Genomic DNA, 23,431 nt, shown 5'->3' with positions numbered 1-23,431 from the left:
TATGTATATGGGGAGGTACTAGCTCCAACTCGGTTTAACAGTGAAAACTGCAGGTGCTTCAAACCGACACTAGGAAAGAGACTGAGAAACTAGAGTAAAAGATTCTCCTGCAACCCATTCACTTTGAGCTAGATGAACGAAGGTCCATCCACATGCTCAGTTCTGAGAGATAAGTGTGTGTGATAGCACTCCTTCACCTAGCTTGTTGGAACACAAAGATACATTTCAGTTGCTAACTCCACTCCATACATATATATGGGGACGTAGTAGATCCAACTCAGTTTTACAGTGAAAACTGCAGCAACATCAAACCGGCATTAGGAAACAGACTGAGAAACCATAGTAAAAGTTTCTCCTCCAAACAGTTCCCTTGGTGCTAGATGAACGAACGTCTCTCCACATGCTCAGTTTTGAGAGAGAAGTGTGTGTGAAAGCCGTTTTTCAACAAACTTGTTGGGAACACAAACTTTCTTTTCAGTTTCAAACTCCACTCCATACATATTTATAGGGAAGTACTACCTCCAACTTGGTTTTACAGTAAAAACTGCAGAAACTTCAAACCAGCCCTAGGAAACAGACTGAGAAACCAGAGTAATACTTCCTCCTGCAACCCGATCCATTTGTGCTAGATGAACGAACGTCTCCCCACATGCTCATTTCTGAGAGATATGTGTGTGTGAAAGCCGTCTTTCACCTCGCTTGTTGGGAACACAAAGATTCTTTTCAGTTGCAAACTACACTCCATACATATATATGGGGATGTACTAGTTCTAACTCGTTTTCACAGTGAAAACTGCAGGTACTTCAAACCGGCACTAGGAAACAGACTGAGAAACCAGAGTAAAAGTTTCTCCTGCAAACATTTCCCTTTGTGCTAGATGAACGAACGCCTCTCCACATGTTCAGTTTTGAGAGAGAAGTGTGTGTGAAAGCAGTCCTTCACCTAGCTTGTTGGGAACACAAAGTTTTTTTCTGTTGCAAACTCCACTCCATACATATATATGGGGAGGTACTAGATCCAACTCGGTTTTAGAGTGAAAAATGCAGGAACTTCAAACCGGCACTAGGAAGCAGACTGAAAAACCAGAATAAATGTTTCTCCTCCAACACGTTCCCTTGGTTATAGATGAAAGAACGTCTCTCCACATGCTCAGTTCTGAGAGATATGTGTGTGTGAAAGCTGTCCTTCACCTAGCTTGTAGCTAAAAGAGAGCTATTTTCAATTATAAACAGCAATCCATACATATTTAAAGGGAGTTAGTAGCTCCAACTCGGTTTTACAGTGAAAACTGCAAGAACATCAAACCGGCACTAGGAAACAGAATGAGAAACCAGAGTAAAAATTCTCCAGCAACATATTCCTTTGTGCTACATGAACGAACGTCTCTCCACATGCTCAGTTCTGAGATATAAGTATGTGTGAAAGCCGTCCTTCACCTAGATAGTTTTAACACAAAGATTCTTTTCAGTTGCAAAAAACACTCCATACATATATATGGGAAGGTACTAGCTCCAACTCTGTTTTACATTGAATATTGCAGGAAGTTCTAACCGGCACTAGGAAACAGACTGAGAAACCAGAGTAATCGTTTGTCCTGCAACCGTTCCAAATATGCTAGGTGAACGAACGTCTATCCACATGCTCAGTTCTAAGAGATAAGTGTGTGAGAAAGTCAACTTCAACCCAGCTTGTTGGGAACACAAAGATTCTTTTCAGTTGCAAACACCACTCCATATATATATGGGTAGGTACTAGCTCCCAATCGGTTATACAGTGAAAACTGCATGTACTTCAAACCGGCACTAGGAACAGACTGAGAAACCAGAGTAAAATTTCTCCTCCAACACGTTACATTTTGCTAGATGAACGAACGTCTCTCCACATGCTCAGGTCTGAGAGATAAGTGTGTGTGAAAGCCTTCCTTCAAAAAGTTTGTTGGGAACACAAATTTTCTATTGAGTTGCAAACTGCACTCCATATATATACATGGGGAGGTATTAGCTCCAATTATGTTTTACAGTGAAAACTGCAGGTACTTCAAACAGACACTAGGGAAGTGACTGAGAAACTAGAATAAAAGATTTCCCTGCAACCCGTTCCCTTTGTGCTAAATGAACGAAGGTCCATCGACATGCTCATTTCTGAGAGATAATTGTGTGTGAAAGCCGTCCTTCACCTAGCTTGTTGGGAACACAAAGTTTCTTTTCACTTGCAAACTCCACTCCAAACATATATATGGGTAGGTAATAGCTCCAACACTCTTTTACAGAGAAAACTGCAGGTACTTCAATACGGCACTAGGAAACAGAATGGGATTCCAGAGTAAAAGTTTCTCCTGCAAGCCGTTAACTTTGTGCTAGGTGAACGATCGTCTCTCCACATGTTCAGTTCTGAGAGTTAAGTGTGTTTAAAAGCCGTATTTTACCTAGCTTCTAGGGAAAACAAAGTTTCTTTTCACTTGCAAACTCCACTCCATACATATGTATTGGGAGGTACTAGCTCCAACTCTGCTTTACAGTGAAAAATGCAGGAACTTCAAACCGGCACTAGGAAACAGACTGAGAAACCACAGTAATAGTTTCTCCTCCAAAACGTTCCCTTTGTGCTTTATGAACGAACGTCTCTCCACATGCTAATTTCTGAGAGATATGTGTGTGTGAAAGCCGTCCTTCCCCTAGCTTGATTGGAAAAGAGAGCTATTTTCAATTGGAAACACCAATCAATACATATTTAAGGGGAGGTTCTAGCTCCAATTCGGTTTTACAGTGAAAACTGCAGGAACATCAAACCGGAACTAGGAAACAAACTGAGAAACAGAGTAAAAATTCTCCTGCAACATATTCCTTTGTGCTAGATGAACGAACGTCTCTCCACATGCTCAGGTCTGAGAGATAAGTGTGTGTGAAACCGTCCTTCACATACCTTGATGGAACACAATGTTTCTTTTCATTTGCAAAAAACACTCCATAAATATATATGGGGAGGTTCTAGCTCCAACTCGTTTTTACAGTGAAAACTGCAGGAAGTTTTAACCGGCACTAGGAAACTGAGAAACCAGAGTAAAAATTTGTCCTGCCAACCGTTCCATTTATGCTAGATGAACTAACGTCTATCCACATGCTCAGTTCTCAGATATAAGTGTGTGGGAAAGTCGTCTTTCACCCAGCTTGTTGGGAACACAAAGTTTCTTTTCAGTTGCAAACACCTCTCCGTATATATATGGGTAGTTACAAGCTCCAACTCGGTTATACAGTGAATACTGCAGGTAATTCAAACTGACACTAGGAAACAGACTTAGAAACCAGAGAAAAAGGTTTTCCTGCAACCCGTTCTTTTTGTGTTAGATGAACGAAGGTCCATTCACATGCACAGTTCTGAGACATAATTGTGTGCGAAAGCCTTCCTTCAAACAGTTTGTTGGGAACACATATTTTCTATTCAGTTGCAAACTGCACTCCATATATATAAATGGGTAGGTACTAGCTCCAAATCTGTTTAACAGTGAAAACAGCAGGTACTTCAAACCGACACTAGGAAAGAGACTGAGAAACTAGAGTAAAAGTTTCTCCTGCAACCAGTTCAGTTTGAGCTAGATGAACGAAAGTCCATCCACATGCTCAGTTCTGAGATAAGTGTGTGTGATAGACGCCCTTCACCTAGCTTGTTGGAACACAAAGATTCATTTCAGTTGCAAACTCCACTCCATGCATATATATGGGGACGTACTAGATCCAACTGAGTTTTACAGTGAAAACTGCAGCAACATCAAACCGGCATTAGGAAACAGACTGAGAAACCATAGTAAAAGTTTCTCCTCCAAACAGTTCCCTTGGTGCTAGATGAACGAACGTCTCTCCACATGCTCAGTTTTGAGAGAGAAGTGTGTGTGAAAGCCGTTTTTCAACAAACTTGTTGGGAACAAAAACTCTCTTTTCAGTTTCAAACTCCACTCCATACATATTTATAGGGAAGTACTACCTCCAACTCTGTTTTACAGTAAAAACTGCAAGACCTTCAAACCAGCACTATGAAACAGACTGAGAATCCAGAGTAAAACTTCCTCCTGCAACCTGTTCCATTTGTGCTAGATGAACGAACGTCTCTCCACATGCTCAGTTCTGAGAGATGTGTGTGTTAAAGGCGTCCTTCACCTAGCTTGTTGGGAACACAAAGATTCTTTACAGTTGCAAACTACACTCCATACATATATATGGGGAGGTACTAGTTCCAACTCGTTTTCACAGTGAAAACTGCAGGAACTTCAAACCGGCACTCGGAAATAATCTGAGAAAGCAGAGTAAAAGTTTCTCCTGCAAACAGTTCCCTTTGTGCTAGATGAACGAACGTCTCTCCACATGCTCAGTTTTGAGAGAGAAGTGTGTGTGAAAGCCGTTTTTCAACAAACTTGTTGGGAACACAAACTTTCTTTTCAGTTTCAAACTCCACTCCATACATATTTATAGGGAAGTACTAGCTCCAACTCGGTTTTACAGTGAAAACTGCAAGAACTTCAAACCGGCACTAGGAAACAGTCTGAGAAATGAGGGTAAAATTTCTCCTGTAAACCGTTCGTTTTTGTTACATGAATAAATGTCTTTCCACATGCTCAGTTCTCAGAGATAAGTGTGTGTGAAATCCGTCCTTCACCTAGCTTGTTGGGAACACAAATTTCCTTTACAGTTGCAAACTACACTCCATATATATATAGGAGTAGGTACTAATCCAACTCGGTTTTACAGTGATAACTGCAGGAACTTAATACCGGGACTAGTAAATATACTGAGAAATCAGGGTAAAAGTTTCTCCTGCAACCAGTTCCCTTTGTGCTAGATGAACGAACGTCTCTCCACATGCTCAATACTCACATATAATTGTGTGTGAAAGCCGTACTTAACCCATCTTGTTGGGAACACAGTTTCTTTTCACCTGCAAACTCCACTCCAAACATATATATGGGTAGGTAATAGCTCCAACACTCTTTTACAGAGAAAACTGCAGGTACTTCAATCCGGCACTAGGAAACAGACTGAGAAACCAGAGTAAAAGTTTCTCCTGCAACCCGTTCCGTTGGTGCTAGATGAACGAACGTCTCTCCACATGCTCAATACTCACAGATAATTGTGTGTGAAAGCCGTACTTAACCCATCTTGTTGGGAACACATAGTTTCTTTTCACCTGCAAACTCCACTCCGAACATATATATGGGTATTTAATAGCTCCAACACTCTTTTACAAAGAAAACTGCAGGTATTTCAAACCGACACTAGGAAAGGGACTGAGAAACTAGAGTAAAAGATGTCCCTGCAACCCGTTCCCATTGTGCTAAATAAAAGAATGTCCATCCACATGCTCAGTTCTGAGAGATAATTGTGTGTGAAAGCCGTCCTTAACCTAGCTTGTTGGGAAGACAATGTTTCTTTTCTGTTGCAAACTCCACTCCATACATATATATGGGGAGGTAGTAGATCCAACCCGGTTTTACAGTGAAAACTGCAGGAATTTCAAACGGGCACTAGGAAACATACTGAAAAACCAGAGTAAAAATTTCTCCTCCAACCCGTTCCTTGGTTTTACATGAACGAACATCTCTCCACATGCTCAGTTCTGAGAGATAATTGTGTGTGAAAGCCTTCCTTCAAACATCTTGTTGGGAACACAAAATTTTTATTCAGTTGCAAAATGCGCTCCATATATATACATGGGGAGCTTCTAGCTCCAACACTGTTTTACAGTGAAAACTGCAGGAACTTCTAACTGGCACTAGGAAACAGACTGAGAAACCAGAGAAAATGTTTCCCGTGGAACCCGTACCATTTGTGCTAGATGAACGAACGTCTCTCCACATGCTCAGATCTGAGAGATAAGTGTGTGTGAAAGGCTTCCTTCAAACAGCTTGTTGGTAACACAAATATTCAATTCAGTTGCAAACTGCACTCCATATATATACATGGGTAGGTACTAGTTCCAACTCGGTTTTACAGTGAAAACTGCAGGTATTTCAAAACGACACTGGGAAAGGGACTGAGAAACTAGAATAAAAGATTCTCCTGCAACAGGTTCCCTTGGAGCTAGATGAACGAAGGTCCATCTACATGCTCAGTTTTGAGAGATAAGTGTGTGTGAAGGCCGTCCTTCACCTAGCTTGTTGGGAACACAAAGTTTCTTTTCTGTTGCAAACTCCACTCCATACATATATATGGTGAGGTACAAGATCCAACACGTTTTTACAGTGAAAAATGCAGGAACTTCAAACCGGCACTAGGAAACAGACTGAAAAACCAGAGTAAAAGTTTTTCCTCCAACACGTTCCCTTGGTTCTAGATGAAAGAACGTCTATCCACATGCACATTTCTGAGAGATATGTGTGTGTGAAAGCTTTCCTTCACCTAGCTTGTTAGGAAAAGGGAGCTATTTTCAATTGCAAACAGCAATCCATACATATTTAAAGGGAGTTACTAGCTCCAACTCGGTTTTACAGTGAAAACTGCAGGAACATCAAACCGGCACTAGGAAACAGACTGAGAAACCAGAGTAAAAATTCTCCTGCAACACATTCCTTTGTGCTAGATGAACGAACGTCTCTCCACATGCTCAGTTCTGAGATATAAGTGTGTGTGAAAGCCGTCCTTCACCTAGCTTGTTTTAACACAAGGTTTCTTTTCAGTTGCAAAAAACACTCCATACATATATATGGGGAGGTACTAGCTCCAACTGTGTTTTACAGTGAATATTGCAGGAAGATCTAACCGGCACTAGGAAACAGACTGAGAAACCAGAGTAATCGTTTGTCCTGCAACCGTTCCAATTATGCTAGATGAACGAACGTCTATCCACATGCTCAGGTCTAAGTGATAAGTGTGTGAGAAAGTCAACTTTCACCCAGCTTGTTGGGAACACAAAGATTCTTTTCAGTTGCAAACACCACTATATATATATATGGGTAGGTACTAGCTCAAAAATCGGTTTTACAGTGAAAACTGCAGGTACTTCAAACCGGCACTATGAAACAGACTGAGAAACCAGAGTAAAATTTCTCCTCCAACACGTAACATTTGCTAGATGAACGAATGTCTCTCCACATGATCAGGTCTGAGAGATATGTGTGTGTGAAAGCCTTCCTTCTAACAGCTTGTTGGGAACACAAATTTTCTATTCAGTTGCCAACTGCACTCCATATATATATATGGGGATGTATTAGCTCCAAGTATGTTTTACGGTGAAAACTGCAGGTACTTCAAACCGACACTAGGAAAGTGACTGAGAAACTAGAGTAAAAGATTTTCCTGCAACCCGTTCCCTTTGTGCTAAATGAACGAAGGTCCATCCACGTGCTCAGTTCTGAGAGATAATTGTGTGTGAAAGCCATCCTTCACCTAGCTTGTTGGGAAAAGAGAGCTATTTTCAATTGCAAACACCAATCCATACAAATTTAAATGGAGGTACTAGCTAAAACTCGGTTTTACAGTGAAAACTGCAGGAACATCAAACCGGCACTAGGAAACAGACTGAGAAACCAGAGTAATCGTTTGTCCTGCCAACCGTTCCATTTATGCTAAATGAATCGTATATCCACATGCTCAGTTCTCAGAGATAAGTGTGTGTGAAAGTCTTCTTTCACCCATTGTTGGGAACACAATGTTTCTTTTCAGTTGCAAACACCACTCCATATATATATGGGTAGGTACTAGCTCCAACTCGGTTTTACAGTGAAAACTGCAGGTATTTCAAAACGACTCTAGGAAACACACTGAGATTCCAGAGTAAAATTTCTCCTGCAACACGTTCCTTTGTGATAGATGAACGAATGTCTCTCCACTTGCTCAGTTGTGAGAAATAAGTGTGTTTGAAAGCAGACCTTCACCTAGCTTGTTGGAACACAAAGATTCTTTTCAGTTGCAAAAAACACTCCATACATATATATGGGGAGGTACTAGCTTCAACTCGGTTTTACAGTGAAAACTGCAGGAAGATCTAACCTGCACTAGGAAACAGACTGAGAAAACAGAGTAATCGTTTATCCTGCCAACCGTTCCATTTATGCTAGATGAACAAACGTATATCCACATGCTCAGTTCTCAGAGATAAGCGTGTGTGAAAGTCTTCTTTCACCCAGCTTGTTGGGAACACAAAGTTTCTTTTCAGTTGCACACACCACTCCATATATATATGGGTAGGTACTAGCTCCAACTCAGTTTTACAATGAAAACTGCAGGTATTTCAAAACGACTCTAGGAAACACACTGAGATTCCAGAGTAAAATTTCTCCTGCATCACGTTAATTTGTGCTAGATGAACGAATGTCTCTCCACAAGCTCAGTTCTGAGAGTTAAGTGTGTGAAATCCGTCCTTCAAATAGCTTGTTGGAACACAAAGTTTCATTTTAGTTTCAAATTCCACTCCTTACATATATATGGGGACGTACTAGCTCCAACTCTGTTTTACAGTGAAAACTGCAGGATCTTCTAACTGGCACTAGGAAACAGTCTGAGAAACAAGAGTAAAAATTCTCCTGCAACACTTTCCTTTGTGTTAGATGAACGAAAGTTTCTCCACATGCTCAGTTCTCAGAGATAAGTGAGTGTGAAAGTCGTCTTTCACCCAGCTTGTTGGGAACACAAAGTTTCTTTACAGTTGCAAAAACCACTCCATATATATATGGGTAGGTACTAATTCCAACTCGTTTTTACAGTGAAAACTGCAGGTACTTCAAACCGACACTAGAAAACAGACTGAGAAACAAGAGTAAAAGTTTCTCCTGTAACCCGTTCCCTTTATGCTAGATGAACGAAGGTCCATCCTCATGCAGAGTTCTGAGAGATAAGTGTGTGTGAAAGCCGTCCTTCAACTAGCTTGTTGGAACACAAATGTTCTTTTCAGTAGCAACCTCCACTCCATACATATATATGGGGAGGTACTAGCTCCAAATCTGTTTTACAGTGAAAACTGCAGGAACTTAAAACCGGGACTAGGAAACAGACTGGGAATCCAGAGTAAATGTTTCTACTGCAACCCGTTCCCTTGGTGCTAGATGAATGAACGTCTCTCCACATGCTCAGTTCTGAGATATATGTGTCTCTGAAAGCCGTACTTAAACCAGCTTGTTGGGAACACAAAGTTTCTTTTCACTTGCAAACTCCACTCCAAACATATATATGGGTAGGTAATTGCTCCAACACTCTTGTACAGAGAAAACTGCAGGTACTTCAAACCGGCACTAGGAAACAGAATGGGAATCCAAATTAAAAGTTTCTCCAGCAACCCGTTAAATTTGTGCTAGGTGAACGATCGTCTCACCACATGTTCAGTTCTGAGTGTTAAGTGTTTGTAAAAGCCGTATTTTACATAGCTTTTTGGGAAAACAAAGTTTCTTTTCATTTGCAAACTCCACTCCATACATATATATGGGGAGGTATTAGCTCCAACTCTGTTTTACAGTGAAAACTGCAGGAAATTCAAACCGGCACTAGGAAACAGACTGAAAAACCAGAGTAAAATTTTCTCCTCCAACCCTTTCCCTTGGTTCCAGATGAAAGAACGTCTCTCCACATGCTCAGTTCTGAGAGATATGTGTGTGTGAAAGCCGTCCTTGACCTAGCTTGTTGGGAAAAGAGAGCTATTTTCAATTGCAAACAACAATCCATACATATTTAAATGGAGGTACTAGCTAAAACTCGGTTTTACAGTGAAAACTGCAGGAACATCAAACCAGCACTAGGAAACAGACTGAGAAACCAGAGTAAAAGTTCTCCTGCAACACGTTCCTTTGTGCTAGATGAACGAACGTCCCTCCACTTGCTCAGTTCTGAGAGATAAGTGTGTGTGAAAGCCGCCTTCACCTAGCTTGTTGGAACACAAAGATTCTTTTCAATGGCAAAAAACACTCCATAAATATATATGGGGAGGTACTAGCTCCAGCTCGGTTTTACAGTGAAAACTGCAGGAATATCTAACCGGCACTAGGAAACTGAGAAATAAGAGTAAAAATTTGTCCTGCCAACCGTTCCATTTATGCTAGATGAACGAACGTCTATCCACATGCTCAGTTCTCAGAGATAAGTGTGTGGGAATGTCGTCTTTCACCCAGCTTGTTGGGAACACAAAATTTCTTTTCAGTTGCAAACACCTCTCCATATATATATGGGTAGTTACTAGCTCCAACTCGGTTATACAGTGAATACTGCTGGTACTTCAAACTGACACTAGGAAACAGGCTGAGAAACCAGAGAAAAAGATTCTCCTGCAACCCGTTCTTTTTGTGCTAGATGAACGAAGGTCCATTCACATGCAGAGTTCTGAGAGATAATTGTGTGTGAAAGCCTTCCTTCAAAAAGTTTGTTGGGAACACAAATTTTCTATTCAGTTGCAAACTGCACTCCATATATGTATAAGGGGAGGTACTAGCACCAACTCTGTTTAACAGTGAAAACTGCAGGTGCTTCAAACCGACCCTAGGAAAGAGACTGAGAAACTAGTGTAAAAGATTCTCCTGCAACCCGTTCACTTTGAGCTAGAAGAAAGAAGGTCCATTAAAATGCTCAGTTCTGAGAGATAAGTGTGTTTGATAGCCATCATTCACCTAGCTTGTTGGAACACAAAGTTTCATTTCAGTTTCAAACTCCAGTGCATGCATATATATGAGGACGTACTAGATCCAACTCAGTTTTACAGTGAAAACTGCAGCAACATCAAACCAGCACTAGGAAACAGACTGAGAAACCATAGTAAAGGTTTTACTCCAAACATTTCCCTTGGTGCTAGATGAACGAACGTCTCTCCACATGCTCAGTTCTGAGAGATATGTGTGTGGGAAAGCCGTAATTCACCTATCTTGTAGGGAACACAAAGTTTCTTTTCAGTTGCAAACTCCACTCCATACATATTTATAGGGAAGTACTAGCTCCAACTCGGTTTTACAGTAAAAACTGCAGGAACTTCAAACCAGCACTAGGAAACAGACTGTGAAACCAGAGTAAAACTTCATCCTGCAACCCGTTCCATTTGTGATAGGTGAACGAACGTCTCTCCACATGCTCAGTTTTGAGAGAGAAGTGTGTGTGAAAACCGTTTTTCAACAAACTTGTTGGGAACACAAACTTTCTTTTCAGTTTCAAACTCCACTCCATACATATTTATAGGGAAGTACAAGCTCTAACTCGGTTTTACAGTGAAAACTGCAGGAACTTCAAAACGGCACTAGGAAACAGACTGAGAAATGAGGGTAAAATTTCTCCTGCAAACCGTTCGTTTTTGCTACATGAATAAATGTCTCTCCACACGCTCATTTCTCAGAGATAAGTGTGTGTGAAAGCCGTCCTTCACCTAGCTTGTTAGGAAAAGAGAGCTATTTTCAATTGCAAACACCAATCCATACATATTTAATTGGAGGTACTAGCTAAAATTCGGTTTTAAAGTGAAAACTGCAGGAACATCAAACCGGCACTAGGAAACAAACTGAGAAACAGAGTAAAACTTCTCCTGCAACACGTTCCTTTGTGCTAGATGAACGAACGTCCCTCCACATGCTCAGTTCTGAGAGATAAGTGTGTGTGAAAGCCGTCCTTCACCTAGCTTTTTCGAACACAAATATTCTTTTCTGTTGCAAAAAACACTCCATACATATATATGGGGAGGTACTAGCTCCAACTCTTTTTTACAGTGAAAACTGCAGGAAGTTCTAACCGGCACTAGGAAACTGAGAAACCAGAGTAAAAATTTGTCCTGCCAACCGTTCCATTTATGCTAGATTAACGAACGTCTATCCACATGCTCAGTTCTCAGAGATAAGTGTGTGGGAAAGTCGTCTTTCACCCAGCTTGTTGGGAACACAAAGTTTCTTTTCAGTTGCAAACACCTCTCCATATATATATGGGTAGTTACTAGCTCCAACTCGGTTATACAGTGAATACTGCAGGTACTTCAAACTGACCCTAGGAAACAGACTGAGAAACCAGAGTAATAGATTCTCCTGCAACCCGTTCTTTTTGTGCTAGATGAACGAAGGTCCATTCACATGCACAGTTCTGAGAGATAATTGTGTGTGAAAGCCTTCCTTCAAACAGTTTGTTGGGAACACAAATTTTCTATTCAGTCGCAAACTGCACTCCATATATGTATATGGGGAGGTACTAGCTTCAACTCTGTTTAACAGTGAAAACTGCAGGTGCTTCAAACCGACACTAGGAAAGAGACTGAGAAACTAGAGTAAAAGATTCTCCTGCAACCCGTTCACTTTGAGCTAGATGAAAGAAGGTCCATCCTCATGCTCTGTTCTGAGAGATAATTGTGTGTGATAGCCGTCCTTCACCTAGCTTGTTGGAACACAAAGATTCATTTCAGTTGCAAACTCCACTCCATGCATATATATGGGGACGTACTAGATCCAACTCAGTTTTACAGTGAAAACTGCAGCAACATCAAACCGGCATTAGGAAACAGACTGAGAAACCATAGTAAAAGTTTCTCCTCCAAACATTTCCCTTGGTGCTAGATGAACGAACGTCTCTCCACATGCTCAGTTCTGAGAGATATGTGTGTGGGAAAGCCTTACTTCACCTATCTGGATGGGAACACAAAGTTTCTTTTCAGTTGCAAACTCCTCTCCATATATATATATGGGGATATACTAGCTCCAACTCGGTTTTACAGTAAAAACTGCAGGAACTTCAAACCAGCATTAGGAAACAGACTGAGAAACCAGAGTAAAACTTCCTCCTGCAACCCATTCCATTTGTGCTAGATGAACGAACGTTTCTCCACAAGCTCAGTTCTGAGAGAGAAGTGTGTGTGAAAGCCGTCCTTCACCTAGCTTGTTGGAACACAAAGTTTCATTTCAGTTGCAAACTCCACACCTAACATATATATGGGGACGTACTACCTCCAACTCAGTTTTTCAGTGAAAACTGCAGGATCTTCTAACTGGCACTAGGAAACAGACTGAGAAACCAGAGTAAAAATTCTCCTGCAACACGTTCCTTTGTGATAGATGAACGAAAGTTTCTCCACATGCTCATATCTCAGAGATAAGTGTGTGTGAAAGTCGTCTTTCACCCAGCTTGTTGGGAACACAAAGTTCTCTTCAGTTGCAAACACCACTCCATATATATATGGGTAGGTACAAATTCCAACTCGGTTTTACAGTGAGAACTGCAGGTACTTCAAACCGACACTAGAAAACAGACTGAGAAACAAGAGTAAAATATTCTCCTGTAACCCGTTCCCTTTATGCTAGATGAACGAAGGTCCATCCTCATGCAGAGTTCTGAGAGATAAGTGTGTGTGAAAGCCGTCCTTCACCTAGCTTGTTGGAACACAAAGGTTCTTTTCAGTAGCAAACTCCACTCCATACATATATATGGGGAGGTACTAGCTCCAAATCTCTTTTACAGTGAAAACTGCAGGAACTTAAAACCGGGACTAGGAAACAGACTGGGAATCCAGTGTAAATGTTTCTACTGCAACCCGTTCCCTTGGTGCTAGATAAACGAACGTCTCTCCACATGCTCAGTTCTGAGAGATATGTGTGTGTGAAAGCCGTACTTAAACCAGGTTGTTGGGAACACAAAGTTTCCTTTAACTTGCAAACTCCACTCCAAACATATATATGGGTAGGTAATAGCTCCAACACTCTTGTACAGAGAAAACTGCAGGTACTTCAAACCGGCACTAGGAAAAATAATGGGATTCCAGATTAAAAGTTTCTCCTGCAAGCCGTTAACTTTGTGCTAGGTGAACGATCGTCTCTCCACATGTTCAGTTCTGAGAGTTAAGTGTGTGTAAAAGCCGTATTTTACATAGCTTTTTGGGAAAACAAAGTTTCTTTTCAGTTGCAAACTCCACTCCATACATATATATGGGGAGGTATTAGCTCCAACTCTGTTTTAAAGTGAAAACTGCAGGAAATTCAAACCGGCACTAGGAAACAGACTGAAAAACCAGAGTAAAATTTTCTTCTCCAACCCTTTCCCTTGGTTCCAGATGAAAGAACGTCTCTACACATGCTCAGTTCTGAGAGATATGTGTGTGTGAAAGCCGTCCTTCACCTAGCTTGTTGGGAAAAAGAGCTATTTTCAATTGCAAACACCAATACATACATAATTAAATGGAGGTACTAGCTAAAACTCGGTTTTACAGTGAAAACTGCAGGAACATCAAACCGGCACTAAGAAACAGACTGAGAAACCAGAGTAAAAGTTCTCCTGCAACACGTTCCTTTGTGCTAGATGAACGAACGTCTCTTCACTTGCTCAGTTCTGAGAGATAAGTGTGTGTGAAAGCCGTCCTTCACCTAGCTTGTTGGAACACAAAGATTCTTTTCAGTTGCAAAAAACACTCCATACATATATAAGGGAGGTACTAGCTCCAACTCGGTTTTAAAGTGAAAACTGCAGGAATATCTAACCTGCACTAGGAAACAGACTGAGAATCCAGAGTAATAATTTCTCCTTCCAACCGTTCCATTTATGTTAGATGAATAAACATATATCCACATGCTCAGTTCTCAGAGATAAGTGTGTGTGAAAGTCTTCTTTCACCCAGCTTGTTTGGAACACAAAGTTTTTTTTCAGTTGAAACACCACTCCATATATATATGGGTAGATACTAGCTCCAACTCGGTTTTACAGTGAAAACTGCAGGTATTTCAAAACGACACTAGGAAACAGACAGAGAATACAGAGTAAAATTTCTCCTGCAACACGTTAATTTGTGCTAGATGAACGAACGTCTCTCCACAAGTTCATTTCTGAGAGATAAGTGTGTGTGAAAGCCTTCCTACATCCAGCTTGTTGGGAACACAAATATTCTATTCAGTTGCAAACTGCACTGTATATATATAAATGGGGAGGTACTAGCTAGAAATCTGTTTTACAGTGAAAACTGCAGGTAATTCAATCTGACACTAGGAACGAGACACAGAAATTAGAGTAAAAGATTCCCTTGCAACCCGTTCCCTTTGGGCTAGATGAACGAAAGTCCATCCACATGTTCGGTTCTGAGAGATAAGTGTGGGTGATAGCCGTCATTCACCTAGCTTGTTGGAACACAAAGTTTCATTTCAGTTGCAAACTCCACTCCATGCATATATATGGGGACGTATTAGGTCCAACTCAGTTTTACAGTGAAATCTGCAGCAACATCAAACCGGCAATAGGAAACAGACTGATAAACCATTGTAAAAGTTTCACCTCCAAACAGTTCCCTTGGTGCTAGATGAACGAACGTCTCTCCACATGATCAGTTCCGAGAGATATGTGTGTGGGAAAGCCGTACTTCACATATCTTTTTGGGAACACAAAGTTTCTTTTCAGTTGCAAACTCCACTCCATACATATATATGGGGATATACAAGCTCCAACTCGATTTTACAGTAAAAACTGCAGGAACTTCAAACCGGCACAAGGAAATAGACTGAGAAACCAGAGTAAAAGTTTCTCCTGCAAACAGTTCCCTTTGTGCTGGATGAACGAACGTCTCTCCACATGCTCAGTTTTGTGAGAGAAGTGTGTGTGAAAGCCGTTTTTCAACAAACTTGTTGGGAACACAAAGTTTCTTTTCAGTTTCAAACTCCATTCCATACATATTTATAGGGAAGAACTAGCTGCAACTCGGTTTTACAGTGAAAACTGCAAGAACTTCAAACCGGCACTAGGAAACAGACTGAGAAATGAGGGTAAAATTTCTCCTGCAAACCGTTCGTTTTTGCTACATGAATAAATGTCTTTCCACATGCTCAGTTCTCAGAGATAAGTGTGTGTGAAATCCGTTCTTCACCTAGCTTGTTGGGAACACAAAGTTCCTTTCCAGTTGCAAACTCCACTCCATATATATATAGGTGTAGATACTAATCCAACTCGGTTTTACAGTGATAACTGCAGGAACTTCATACCGGCACTAGGAAATATACTAAGAAACCAGGGTTAAAGTTTCTCCTGCAACCAGTTCCCTTTGTGCTAGATGAACGAACTTCTCTCCACATGCTCAATACTCACATATAATTGTGTTTGAAAGCCGTACTTAACCCAGCTTGTTGGGAACACAAAGTTTCTTTTCACTTGCAAACTCCACTCCAAACATATATATGGGTAGGTAATAGCTCCAACACTCTTTTACAGAGAAAACTGCAGGTACTTCAATCCGGCACTAGGAAACAGAATGGGAATCCAGAGTAAAAGTTTCTCCTTCAAGCCGTTAACTTTGTGCTAGGTGAACGATCTTCTCTCCACATGTTCATTTCTGAGAGTTAAGTGTGTGTAAAAGCCGTATTTTACCTAGTTTTTGGGAAAACAAAGTTTCTTTTCAGTTGCAAACTCCAGTCCATACATATATATGGGTAGGTACTAGCTCCAACTCTGTTTTACAGTGAAAAATGCAGGAACATCAAACCGGCACTAGGAAACAGACTGAGAAACCATAGTAATAGTTTCTCCTCCAAAACGTTCCCTTTGTGCTAGATGAACGAACGTCTCTCCACATGCTAATTTCTGAGAGATATGTGTGTGTGAAAGTCGTCCCTCCCCTAGCTTGTTGGGAAAAGTGAGCTATTTTCAATTGGAAACACCAATCCTTACATATTTAAGGGGAGGTTCAAGCTTCAACTCGGTTTTACAGTGAAAACTGCAGGAACATCAAACCGGCAATAGGATACAAACTGAGAAACAGAGTTAAAATTCTCCTGCAACATGTTCTTTGTGCTAGATGAACGAACGTCTCTCCACAAGCTCAGGTCAGAGAGATAAGTGTGTGTGAAACCATCCTTCACATTCCTTGTTGGAACACAATGTTTCTTTTCAGTTGCAAATAACATTCCATACATATATATGGGGAGGTACTAGCTCCAACTCGTTTTTACAGTGAAAACTGCAGGAAGTTCTAACCGGCACTAGGAAACTGAGAAACCAGAGTAAAAATTTATCCTGCCAATCGTTCCATTTTACCTAGAAGAACGAACGTCTATCCATATGCTCAGTTCTAAGAGATAAGTGTGTGGGAAAGTCGTCTTTCACCCAGCTTGTTGGGAACACAAAGTTTCTTTTCAGTTGCAAACACCTCTCCATATATATATGGGTAGTTACTAGCTCCAACTCGGTTATACAGTGAATACTGCAGGTACTTCAAACTGACTCTAGGAAACAGACTGAGAAACCAGAGAAAAAGATTCTACTGCAACCCGTTCCTTTTGTGCTAGATGAACGAAGGTCCATTCACATGCAAAGTTCTGAGAGATAATTGTGTGTGAAAGCCTTCCTTCAAACAGTTTGTTGGGAACACAAATTTTCTATTCAGTAGCAAACTGCACTCCATATATGTAAATGGGGAGGTACTAGCTCCAACTCTGTTTAACAGTGAAAATTGCAGGTGCTTCAAACTGACACTAGGAAAGAGACTGAGAAACTAGAGTAAAAGATTCTCCTGCAACCCGTTCACTTTGAGCTAGATGAATGAAAGTCCATCCACATGCTCAGTTCTGAGAGATAAGTGTGTGTGTTAGCCGTAATTCACCTAGCTTGTTGGAACACAAAGATTCATTTCAGTTGCAAAATCCACTCCATGCATATATATGGGGACGTACTAGATCCAACTCAATTTTACAGTGAAAACTGCAGCAACATCAAACCGGCATTAGGAAACAGAGTGAGAAACCATAGTAAAAGTTTCTCCTCCAAACATTTCCCTTGGTGCTAGATGAACGAACGTCTCTCCACATGCTCAGTTCTGAGAGATATATGTGTGTGAAAGCCCTCCTTCACCTAGCTTGTTGGGAACACAAAGATTCTTTTCAGTTGCAAACTACACTCCATACATATATATGGGGAGATACAAGTTCCAACTCGTTTTCACAGTGAAAACTGCAGGAAGTTCAAACCGGCACTAGGAAACAGACTGAGAAACCAGAGTAAAATTTTCTCCCGCAAACAATTCCCTTTGTGTAGATGAACGAAGGTCTCTCCACATGCTCAATTTTGAGAGAAAAGTGTGTGTGAATGCCGTTTTTCAACAAACTTTTTGGGAACACAAACTTTCTTTTCAGTTTCAAACTCCACTCCATACATATTTATAGGGAAGTACTAGCTCCAACTCGGTTTTACAGTGAAAACTGCAAGAACTTCAAACTGGCACAAGGAAACAGTCTGAGAAATGAGGGTAAATTTTCGCCTGCAAACCGTTCGTTTTTGCTACATGAATAAATGTCTTTCCACATGCTCAGTTCTCAGAGATATGTGTGTGTGAAATCCGTCCTTCAACTAGCTTGTTGGGAACACAAAATTCCTTTACATTTGCAAAATACACTCCATATATATATAGGGGTAGTTACTAATCCAACTCGGTTTTACAGTGATAACTGCAGGAACTTCATACCGGCACTAGGAAATATACTGAGATACCAGGGTTAAAGTTTCTCCTGCAACCAGTTCCCTTTGTGCTAGATGAACGAACGTCTCTCCACATGCTCAATACTCACAGATAATTGTGTGTGAAAGCCGTACTTAACCCAGCTTGTTGGGAACACAAAGTTTCTTTTCACTTGCAAACTCCACTCCAAACATATATATGGGTAGGTAATAGCTCCAACACTCTTTTACAGAGAAAACTGCAGGTACTTCAATCCGGCACTAGGAAACAGAATGGGAATCCAGAGTAAAAGTTTCCCCTGCAACCCGTTAACTTTGTGCTAGGTGTACGATCGTCTCTCCACATGTTCAGTTCTGAGAGTTAAGTGTGTGTAAAAGCCGTATTTTACCTAGCTTCTTGGGAAAACAAAGTTTCTTTTCACTTGCAAACTCCACTCCATACATATATATGGGGACGTACTAGATCCAACTCAGTTTTACAGTGAAATCTGCAATAACTTCAAACCGGCACTAGGAAACAGACTGAAAAACCAGAGTAAAATTTTCTACTCCAACCCGTTCCCTTGGTTCCAGATGAACGAACGTCTCTACACATGCTCAGTTCTAAGAGACATGTGTGTGTGAAAGCCGTCCTTCACCTAGCTTGTTGGGAAAAGAGAGCTATTTTCAATTGCAAACACCAATCGATACAAATTTAAATGGAGGTACTAGCTAAAACTCGGTTTTACAGTGAAAACTGCAGGAACATCAAATCGGCACTAGGAAACAGACTGACAAACCAGAGTAAAAACTCTCCTGCAACACGTTCCTTTGTGCTAGATGAACGAACGTCTCTCCACTTGCTCAGTTCTGAGAGATAAGTGTGTGTGAAAGCCGTCCTTCACCTAGCTTGTTGGAACACAAAGATTCTTTTCAGTGGCAAAAAACACTCCATACATATATATGGGGAGGTACTAGCTCCAAATCGGTTTTACAGTGAAAACTGCAGGAAGATCTAACCTGCACTAGGAAACAGACTGAGAATCCAGAGTAATTGTTTCTCCTGCCAACCGTTCCATTTATGTTAGATGGACAAATGTATAACCACATGCTCAGTTCTCAGAGATAAGTGTGTGTGAAAGTCTTCTTTCACCCAGCTTGTTGGGAACACAAAGTTTCTTTTCAGTTGCAAACACCACTCCATATATATATGGGTAGATACTAGCTCCAACTCGGTTTTACAGTGAAAACTGCAGGTATTTCAAAACGACACTAGGAAACAGACTGAAAATACAGAGTAAAATTTCACCTGCAACACGTTAATTTGTGCTAGATGAACGAACGTCTCTCCACAAGCTCATTTCTGAGAAATAAGTGTGTGTGAAAGCCTTTCTTCAACCAGCTTGTTGGGAACACAAATTTTTTATTCAGTTGCAAACTGCACTGTATATATATACATGGGGAGGTACTAGCTCCAACTCTGTTTTACAGTGAAAACTGCAGGAACTTCAAACAGGCACTAGGAAACAGACTGAAAAATAAGAGTAAAATTTTCTCCTCCAACCCTTTCCCTTGGTTCCAGATGAACGATCGTCTCTACACATGTTCAGTTCTGAGAGATATGTGTGTGTGAATGCCGTCCTTCACCCAGCTTGTTGGGAAAAGAGAGCTATTTTCAATTGCAAACACCAATCCATACATATTTAAATGGATTTACTAGCTAAAACTCGGTTTTACAGTGAATACTGCAGGAACATCAAACCGGCACTAGGAAACAGACTGAGAAATCAGAGTAAAAGTTCTCCTGCAACACGTTCCTTTGTGCTAGATGAACGAACGTCTCTCCACTTGCTCAGTTCTGAGAGATAAGTGTGTGTGAAAGCCCTTTTTCAACAAACTTGTTGGGAACACAAACTTTCTTTTCAGTTTCAAACTCCACTCCATACATATTTATAGGGAAGTACTAGCTCCAACTCGGTTTTACAGTGAAAACTGCAGGAACTTCAAACCGGCACTAGGAAACAGACTGAGAAATGAGGGTAAAATTTCTCCTGAATACCGTTCGTTTTTGCTACATGAATAAATGTCTCTCCACATGCTCACTTCTCAGAGATAAGTGTGTGTGAAAGCGGACCTTCACCTTGCTTGTTGGGAAAAGAGAGCTATTTTCAATTGCAAACACCAATCCATACATATTTAATTGGAGGTACTAGCTAAAACTCGGTTTTACCGTGAAAACTGCAGGAACATCAAACCGGCACTATGAAACAAAATGAGAAACAGAGTAAAACTTCTCCTGCAACACGTTCCTTTGTGCTAGATGAACGAACGTCTCTCCACATGCTCAGTTCTGAGAGATAAGTGTGTGTGAAAGCCGTCCTTCAGATACCTTGTTGGAACACAATGTTTCTATTCAGTTGCATAAAACACTCCATACATATATAGGGGGAGGTACTAGCTCCAACTAGTTTTTACAGTAAAAACTGCTTGAAGTTCCTACCAGCACTAGGAAACTGAGAAACCAGAGTAAAAATTTGTCCTGACAACCGTTCCATTTATGCTAGATGAACGAACGTCTATCCACATGCTCAGTTCTCAGAGATAAGTGTGTGGGAAAGTCGTCTTTCACCCAGCTTGTTGGGAACACAAAGTATCTTTTCACTTGCAAACACCTCTCCATATATATATGGGTAGTTACTAACTCCAACTCGGTTATACAGTGAATACTGCAGGTACTTCAAACTGACACTAGGAAACAGACATAGAAACCAGAGAAAAAGATTTTCCTGCAACCCGTTCCTTTTGTGCTAGATGAACGAAGGTCCATTCACATGCACAGTTCTGATAGATAATAGTGTGTGAAAGCCTTCCTTCAAACAGTTTGTTGGGAACACAAATTTTCTATTCAGTTGCAAACTGCACTCCATATAAGTATATGGGGAGGTACTAGCTCCAACTCTGTTTAACAGTGAAAACTGCAGGTGCTTCAAACCAACACTAGGAAAGAGACTGAGAAACTAGAGTAAAAGATTCTCCTGCAACCAGTTCACATTGAGCTAGATGAACAAAAGTATATCCACATGCTCAGTTCTGAGGGTTAAGTTTGTGTGATAGCCGCCCTTCAACTAGGTTGTTGGAACACAAAGATTCATTTCAGTTGCAAACTCCACTCAATGCATATATATTGGGACGTACTAGATCCAACTGAGTTTTACAGTGAAAACTGCAGCAACATCAAACCGGCACTAGAAAACAGACTGAGAAACAAGAGTAAAAGATTCCCTGTAACCCGTTCCCTTTATGCTAGATGTACGAAGGTCCATCCTCATGCAGAGTTCTCAGAGATAAGTGTGTGTGAAAGCCGTCCTTCACCTTGCTTGTTGGAACAAAAATGTTCTTTTCAGTAGCAAACTCCACTTCATACATATTTATGGGGAGGTACTAGCTCCAACTCTGTTTTATAGTGAAAACTGCAGGAACTTAATACCGGGACTAGGAAACAGACTGGGAATCCAGTGTAAATGATTCTACTGCAACCCGTTCCCTTGGTGCTAACTGAACGAACATCTCTCCACATGTTCAGTTCTGAGAGTTAATTGTGTGTAAAAGCCGTATTTTACATAGCTTTCTGGGAAATCAATGTTTCTTTTCAGTTGCAAACTCCACTCCATACATATATATGGGGAGGTATTAGCTCCAACTCTCTTTTACAGTGAAAACTGCAGGAACTTCAAACAGGCACTAGGAAACAGACTGAAAAATAAGAGTAAAATTTTCTCCTCCAACACTTTCCCTTGGTTCCAGATGAAAGAACGTCTCTACACATGTTCAGTTCTGAGAGATATGTGTGTGTGAAAGCCGTCCTTCACCTAGCTTGTTGGGAAAAGAGAGCTATTTTAAATTGCAAACACCAATCCATGCATATTTAAACGGAGGTACTAGCTAAAACTCGGTTTTACAGTGAAAACTGCAGGAACATCAAACCGGCACTAGGAAACAGACTGAGAAATCAGAGTAAAAGTTCTCCTGCAACACGTTCCTCTGTGCTAGATGAATGAACGTCTCTCCACTTGCTCAGTTCTGAGAGATAAGTGTGTGTGGAAGCCGTCCTTCACATAGCTTGTTGGAACACAAAGATTCTTTTCAGTGGCAAAAAACACTCCATACATATATATGGGGAGGTACTAGCTCCAACTCGGTTTTACAGTGAAAATTGCAGGAAGATCTAACCTGCACTAGGAAACAGACTGAGAATCCAGAGTAATCGTTTCTCCTGCCAACCGTTCCATTTATGTTAGATGAACAAAAGTATATCCACATGCTCAGTTCTCAGAGATAAGTGTGTGTGAAAGTCTTCTTTCACCCAGCTTGTTGGGATCACAAAGTTTCTTTTCAGTTGCATACACCACTCCATATATATATGGGAAGATACTAGCTCCAACTCGGTTTTACAGTGAAAACTGCAGGTATTTCAAAACGACACTAGGAAACAGACTGAAAATACAGAGTAAAATTTCTCCTGCAACACGTTAATTTGTGCTAGATGAACGAACGTCTCACCACAAGCTCAGTTCTGAGAGATAAGTGTATGAAATACGCCCTTCACCTAGCTTGTTGGAACACAAAGTTTCATTTCAGTTGCAAACTCCACTCCATACATATATATGGGGACGTACTAGATCCAACTCAGTTTTACAGTGAAAACTGCAGGAAATTCAAACCGGCACTAGGAAACAGACTGAGAAACCAGAGTAAAAGATTCTCCTGCAACCCGTTCCCTTGGTGCTAAATGAACGAACGTCTCTCCACATGCTCAGTTCTGAGAGATATGTGTCTGGGAAAGCCGTACTTCACCTATCATGTTGGGAACACAAAGTTACTTTTCAGTTGCAAAATCCACTCCATAAATATATATGGGGATATACTAGCTCCAAATCGGTTTTACAGTGAAAACTGCAGGAACTTCAAACCAGCACTAGGAAACAGACTGAGAAACCAGAGTAAAACTTCCCCTGCAAACCGTTCCATTTGTGCTAGATGAACGAACGTCTCTCCACATGCTCAGTTCTGAGAGATATGTGTCTGGGAAAGCCGTACTTCACCT

Source organism: Camelus bactrianus, chromosome 36 (genome assembly GCF_048773025.1).
Source record: "Camelus bactrianus isolate YW-2024 breed Bactrian camel chromosome 36, ASM4877302v1, whole genome shotgun sequence".
In the NCBI taxonomy this organism is placed as follows: Eukaryota; Metazoa; Chordata; class Mammalia; order Artiodactyla; family Camelidae; genus Camelus; species Camelus bactrianus.
Note: the sequence above shows the minus strand (reverse complement) of the source record.